Below are 6,292 nucleotides of genomic sequence, written 5' to 3'. Positions count from 1 at the left end.
CCCGGCCGAGGGGACTGTGTCCTTGGGTGGCCGCCAGTCCCCACGGCCTCTCCTGCCCCCACCCCGGGCCCGAGTGGGCGAGCAGCACCCGGCGGGAGCCCCGCGCAGGCGGCCGGGGTGAGGGGTGTCGGAGGCCTGACTGGGATATTGGCCTTAGCAAACACCCCAAAGCTCCGGTGGCCAGTGCGTGTGGCCAGAGGGGTTCCAGGCACCCTGGAGGGGTCCTGAGCAGCCCCACCGCTGGGCAGGAGGAGGAGTAGGGCCAAGAGGGTGGTGTGTGCTGTGGGAGGCCGAGCATTGCCCCCCTTGTGACCATCAGCTCATTTGAGCTGCATGAGCACAAACCCACCCCTCCATCCTCCGCTTCCTCAGCAGGGCTGGGCCACTCTCTCCAGGCTGTCTCCAGCTCCCTGGGAGACACAGAGTTTGCCTGGGGAAGGCAGAAGGGAATCCCTGTTTCCAGGAACCGGGCACGGGCGGCTGTCCAGGCCAGCTGACTGGGCCTTTGTGCTGGAGCACAGGGCACCTTTTCTCCACGCCAGTGCCTACCTACACCCCTATGGGCACTCTTGGTGTCTGGGGAGGCTGGCATGGTCAGAGGTACCTCACTCAGATGAGAGGTGCCAGTTTTGCAGCCCACTGAGATCCTAAAGCAATCAGGAAGAAAGCAAGTTAACCTGTCCCCATTGGCTTGGCAGCTGTGACCCTGGCAGCCAGTCTACCGGAGGGGAGTACAGAGAAGGACAGGCCCTCCATGTTCAATCACCAGTCAAAGTTGGTCCCAAAGTGAGTTGCCTCTTTTGTGGGGGCAGGTACTTGAGTTTCCAGGCCTGTTTACTGTCTACTTGTTTTCTGTCAGACCTCAACCAGCAAGGAAATGGCCGATCTCTTCAGGTGCTGGTATGGACCTGGGTAATGGCAAGTGCTTTCCTCTATTTGGAATGAGATGTGAGCAACAGAGACTGTCCTCCAGACACTGTTCACATTGCAGAGATGGAGAAGAGCACCCCAGATGATCTGCAGATCTCATACTCCTCCCAGGTCTTTCCGTGCTAGCATATGCTTAGCTCTTGTTACAGTTGCGCAGATACTTAGTGATGAGTTAACACAAAAGAAGTTTCCCCCTCCCAGCAGTTCCCCCCAGACAAACCAAAGTGCTTGGCAGACCTGGATCCTTGGGGAGGATCAAAGCCTCGGGGCTGGGCTGGCAGCACTCCATGCTATTTACATGTATGTATATTCATGATTCTGTTAACACCAGACCATTTAATAATACTGAATTTTGTATTTATTGCGTGTCTTAAATACCATCTAAGGAACCTCAGTTTCCTGGGGTATTCCCAATGTTTGTTCCTAGGGCAGAGGCCAACTCTCTGCGTAGCCATGCTTCATCATTTATTCTCTTGCTGTGTTACTAGGGTCTGTATTCCTGCAGTGGCAGTGTCTTTCCACAGAGACGACGGCTTCCTTTGGCTCTGCTTGTGTGCAGGCTGACTGTCCAGCCTGAGGAGCAGCTCAGCCAGAGCAGGGAACAAACACTTTGCTTTCAAATCTCACCATTTCCTTTCAGCAGCAGCAACTGAATGTGACTCCTGCCGGGGCCAGGGCAGGCTGAGTCTCTGTGAGTCCCTGCAACAGCCTCATCACTATGAGAGCTGAGGACTCAAAAAAGAGACCTTGCTTGTGTTAATGGCTGTCCTCCAGGGCAGCCTGCTCCGTGTGCTGGCCTCTGACACCAACTGGCACAGGAGGAATGTGATCTGGGGACTACCTCCAGTGAAATAGGGCTAATTCTCCAGGCAGTGGCAAAGCTGTCCCACTCCCTTCCTCCCTCGCTTCCAGGTTATCTCCAGCTTTGTGATCCTTTGTCCCGAGTCCCCTTGAGCCGCTCCCCAGAGCACTCCCCAGTCACAACAACTAGAAGGTTTCTTTCTGTCCTGAGCCAAAGAATCTTTAACATCCTGTCCCTTCCCTTCACTTCGGCTGCTTTGTTCTCCACCCGCAACAAAATCTCCTTAGCTAAGCACAGTGGCCTTTTCCTTCTTCAGCTCAGCACTTCCTCCTTTGCTACCCTTGGCCCATTTTCTTCAAGAGCCACCACACTGATGGAGTAGCAGGACTCCTTTACACAAACCCCAGCCCCTTTACCCAGCCCCCAGCCCATGGCATAAGCACTGCTGCAGCTGCCTGGCCCCATGGGGAAGAGGTATCTTGTGTGACGGGACCATCCAGCTGCCACCCCCAGAAAGCCCTTGGACGCAATGAGAAGCCCAGGCTTTCTCTCAGTTGTGTGGGGTTTTATTGCAGGCTCCTTGCCGGGGTTCAAGCAAGGAAAGCACAGCTGTGCTTGCCTTGTTTGGCTCTTGTTTGATTATCAGAAAAGACCTGCATCAGCCTGTCACTGGGTTTGAACGTGCTGCCTCTCACCGAGTGTGAGCTTATTGCCTTTAAGTTCTGAGATTTCACTTCTAAATACTGAGCAGTTCCACAAAAGTGCAGGTCATTTTGTTTCATGTATTTTACACTCCTCTCTTCCCAGCTGGTCTGTGCCCTGGGATTATAACCATGAGCACACACGATGCCCTGGGCTGGGCCTGTGGCACTGGAGCTGCCGGGGAGATAAGAGGCCAGCTTGGCTGCGGTGCCCTGGCTCTGTCGCACTGCCACGGCACACGAAGGGAGGGCGCCGGCAGCAGCAGGAGCTGCGACTGGAGAACTTTGGGCTTGAATAGCTCTGGGTTATGAACCCTCGCTCGTGGGGTGACAGCTGCCAGCCTGGCCCCAGGGCAATGAGGTGCTGAGGAGGCACCATGATAGGCGAAGTCGCCTTTCGGACTTGCCGGCTGTGAGTGTCGTGTGGTTTCATCAGCCTGCGGGGTAAGGTCCAGCCGTGCCTAGCAAGCTAGCGTCCACCATGGCACAGGTGAAGGCAGCAGGCGGAGTGGTGAGAATGGGTAGGAGGGCTCGACGGCGCCATCCACAGTAATTGGCGGCCCGTGGCATGCGACTGCACAACCACGAGATGCCGGGATGTCTCCGCTCGCAGTGTTTATTCTTTAAGATGTCCCTGTCACACACCCAGCTGCTGTGATTATTAATTACTATTTATATTTTGCTTTGGGTATGTGCTACATTTTAAAGACCAGCAGAGGTGGGAACCCTGCCCTCTTGGAGGCTCCTAGGCTAGGTGGGAGAGCAATAGCTGCAGTGTGGTTTGGGGGGAGCTCAGGCCCCCTGGATAATGTGCTAAGGGCCCTTCCTCCATCCCTTGCTCCCCAGCCACATTAAGGGAAGAGGAAGACCCCCACCACTGGTTTATCAGCCCCCTTTCCTGCTTTTCCATCCCATTTGCTCCTGAGCCCTGCAGCCCCTGCCTGGCTCCACAAACCTCCCTGGGGCCAGGTGGACAGAGTGGGTCCTTCATGCCACGCTGGGAGTGCATGTGGTGAGGGACACCAGGAACAGTGGATGTGCAGATGTGTGCAGGAGGAATTGCAGTAATGCCCCTGGAGCCTGCCCATGGAGTCTGTACCATGGTGGGTGTTCAGGTTACTACTGCATGGATCCTCTAATGGCATGGGCAGTGTGCCTGGCCAGGCAGTGATGGCTTCTCGGTGCAGAGGGGTATTCTACAGTGAGGGGCAATTTTTTGGTGCCCACAGCAGTACTCTAGTACTTTTTGGTGCCCCCAGGTCTCCTTCCCACCCACCCCAGCAGCCCTTGGTTAGCTAAAGGCAGATGTCCATCACAGTGTGTGCCTGGAGAGGGAACATAGAACTTTGCTGTGGTCAGTGCTGCTGACAGAGGGTGAGTTGGGGCTGTCACTTGGCTGCCAAAGGGCCATACTGTTGGTATGAACTTTTCCCTGATGAGTGGCCAAATTTAGGCACAGCCATCTCCTGCCCCTGAAGCGGGTTCTGGCTGTGCGGGTTGCACTGGCCCACATATCTCACGCGCTTCTCTGCTGTAGTTTTCCAAGCCCAGGCTCAGTCACAAGCTCAGCTGAAGGAGGGGTGTGAAAGAAGGGCCAAGTTCCCATGCTGCACTCTGGGGCTGGGGAGCTCACTGCTCCCTTGTAATCATGAGAGCTGCAAGCTTTCCCACCTCCCTGCTTGGAGGGGGAAAAAATGGGGGCCAGGCAGGTGGAGGGATCCCACTGGTACTCAGGACAAGATCCTTGTTGAATGGGAGCTCTCCTACCCTGCCAGCACCATTGTGATGCCCAAGGTTCCTTTGCATTTCAAGGGCCATGGCCTCTTCTGTGTGGCCAGGCATCTGGGATGAGCCATCTCCCTGCTGGTGGTGGTCAGGAGCCACCTTCTCCTTGCCAGCACAGGGCCCATCCATGCCTGGGCTTGTCTGGAGCAGGGGAAAAGGGTCATGCTGGGATGGGGGACCCCTATCCCAGGGCTGGGGAGAATCCTAATCCCTACAGTGGTGCATCCCTACAGCTGAGGTCCAGCTGAGCACTGCCAGAGCCCGGAAAAACCCCACTGGCCCTGGTTGTACAGGTTTAATAATGTTGTAGTGCTTGATGGACTTGTGGTCCATTCTTTAGATGGCAGTATTTTGGAAGGGCCAAATGCCTCTGCCCATTTCCAGCTGGCAAGGGGGGCAAGGAGCCTTCATCAGGCTCAGGCAGCATGCTGTCAAGGGCAACCCCGTCACCCCGGCAGGAGGGTTCACGCTTTGACTCTGCTTTGTCCCTGTGGTACTGCTTGCTTCCTCTTTTTTTTCTCACACATGCTGTGGTAAAACTGTGTGTGCCCCGCGTTTGGAGCAAACAACAAACCCACGTCATGTGTTTTCGCTTTCTCTGTTTCCTTGCCTCCGCGTGTTAGAAATGTGCAGCACCCGTGCACTTTCCATTTGGTACAAACAGAACACACTCGGTATCCAGCAGAGATGGCAACAGACGGTTTGCACGGTTGCCACAAAAATATTTTTGGGCTTTGGCAAAGTGGGTCCCCTTCCCTGATTTCCAGACACATGGGGGGGATGGGGGTGGGGGTGGAGTTTGGCTAGAGGGACACCAGGGAAGTTTGTAGACAGCAGCAGGACTAAGCAAGGATTTTCTGAAATATGCCTGGCAAGTGTTTGGGCTTTGAAACTGTCTTGGAGGCTCTTGCCCATGCTGGGCACCAGTGTGTCAACCCAGGGCCTGCTGGGGATGTGGCCACAGAGGTTTGGCCCACCGCTTGGCTGCTGGCAGAGATGGCGGGATCATGGCTTTGTAGTTTGCTGGCATGCCCTTCCTCTGGGCAGTGCTGAGGGGGGACCTCCTTGCCTGCAGCCTGGGCCTGCTGAAGAGACCACACTCGCCCCACTGCTTTGGCAGCTGCCATGGGGGGGAAGGATCCAGGGCGAGGAGCCTCCAGCAGCACCAGGGACCTGGGGTGGCCAATGTCTGCCCCGAAAGGGACTACCCCATGGGCTGGTGCTGAGGTGGCGAGAGGCAGCACTGGCCCCCACGGGTCCTTTCCCAGGGAGCGGTGCAGGCCATGAGCTGCAGCAGTTCTTGGCTATCCCCTCTGCTCTGACGGGCAGCTCAGAAATAGCAGCTGGCCCAGTTCTCCCGCCCCCGTGGCCCAGATCTCTAAGAACGGAGGTTGCTCGCACAGCAACAGCAACAGCAGCAGCATCAGGCACTGCATTTAGCCCATGAGCTCAAACAGCGGGAGAGGCTGCCAGCAGGATCCCAGCCTGGCTGGGTGACGCTCCTGCTTGGAGACTGCGCTGCAGGCTCTGTTTGTTGCTGTAAACACGCTCGCTGCTGCAGCTTCCCTGTTACTATCTATAGCCGCGATCTCTTGGCTCCCGTGCAAGGCGAGTCTGCGGTCTGGCTCCCGGCTTAGCCTGACCTGAGCCAGGGCTGCCTGACATCCCCATCGTGGGTGGGTGTCTCCGGGCTTCGCTGCAACAAGGATCAAAACAAAACCCAAACTGGAGGAAAGGAGAGCCTCACCCCTTGCTCCTCTCCGGGGGTTTCCCAGTGGCCCCCTGCCCGTGCCCTTGGTGGGTGTCCCAGCACCCCCGAGCGCTGCTCCCAAGTTCTCCCAAACTTCCTGCGGGGCTGTGGCCCCCCAGCGCCCTGTGCCATTGCCCTCACTCTCGACTATTACTCTGCACATGTAACAGACGAGTAAATAGTGCCACATGAGCGTAAGGCGTTCCTTGCTGCAGGGGACGGGGTAGGTCAGGCTTTCCGGGCGTGGGCCCGCCGCGTCCCCGTGCCCAGCTCTGGGAAGACCCCGCTCTGTGCCGGGACGGGGCGTTACTTGCAGGGCGAAGC

The sequence above is a fragment of the Athene cunicularia genome, assembly GCF_003259725.1.
Source record: "Athene cunicularia isolate RWA chromosome 5 unlocalized genomic scaffold, athCun1 chr5_part1, whole genome shotgun sequence".
Lineage (NCBI taxonomy): Eukaryota > Metazoa > Chordata > Aves > Strigiformes > Strigidae > Athene > Athene cunicularia.
This window is presented reverse-complemented; position numbering follows the sequence as displayed.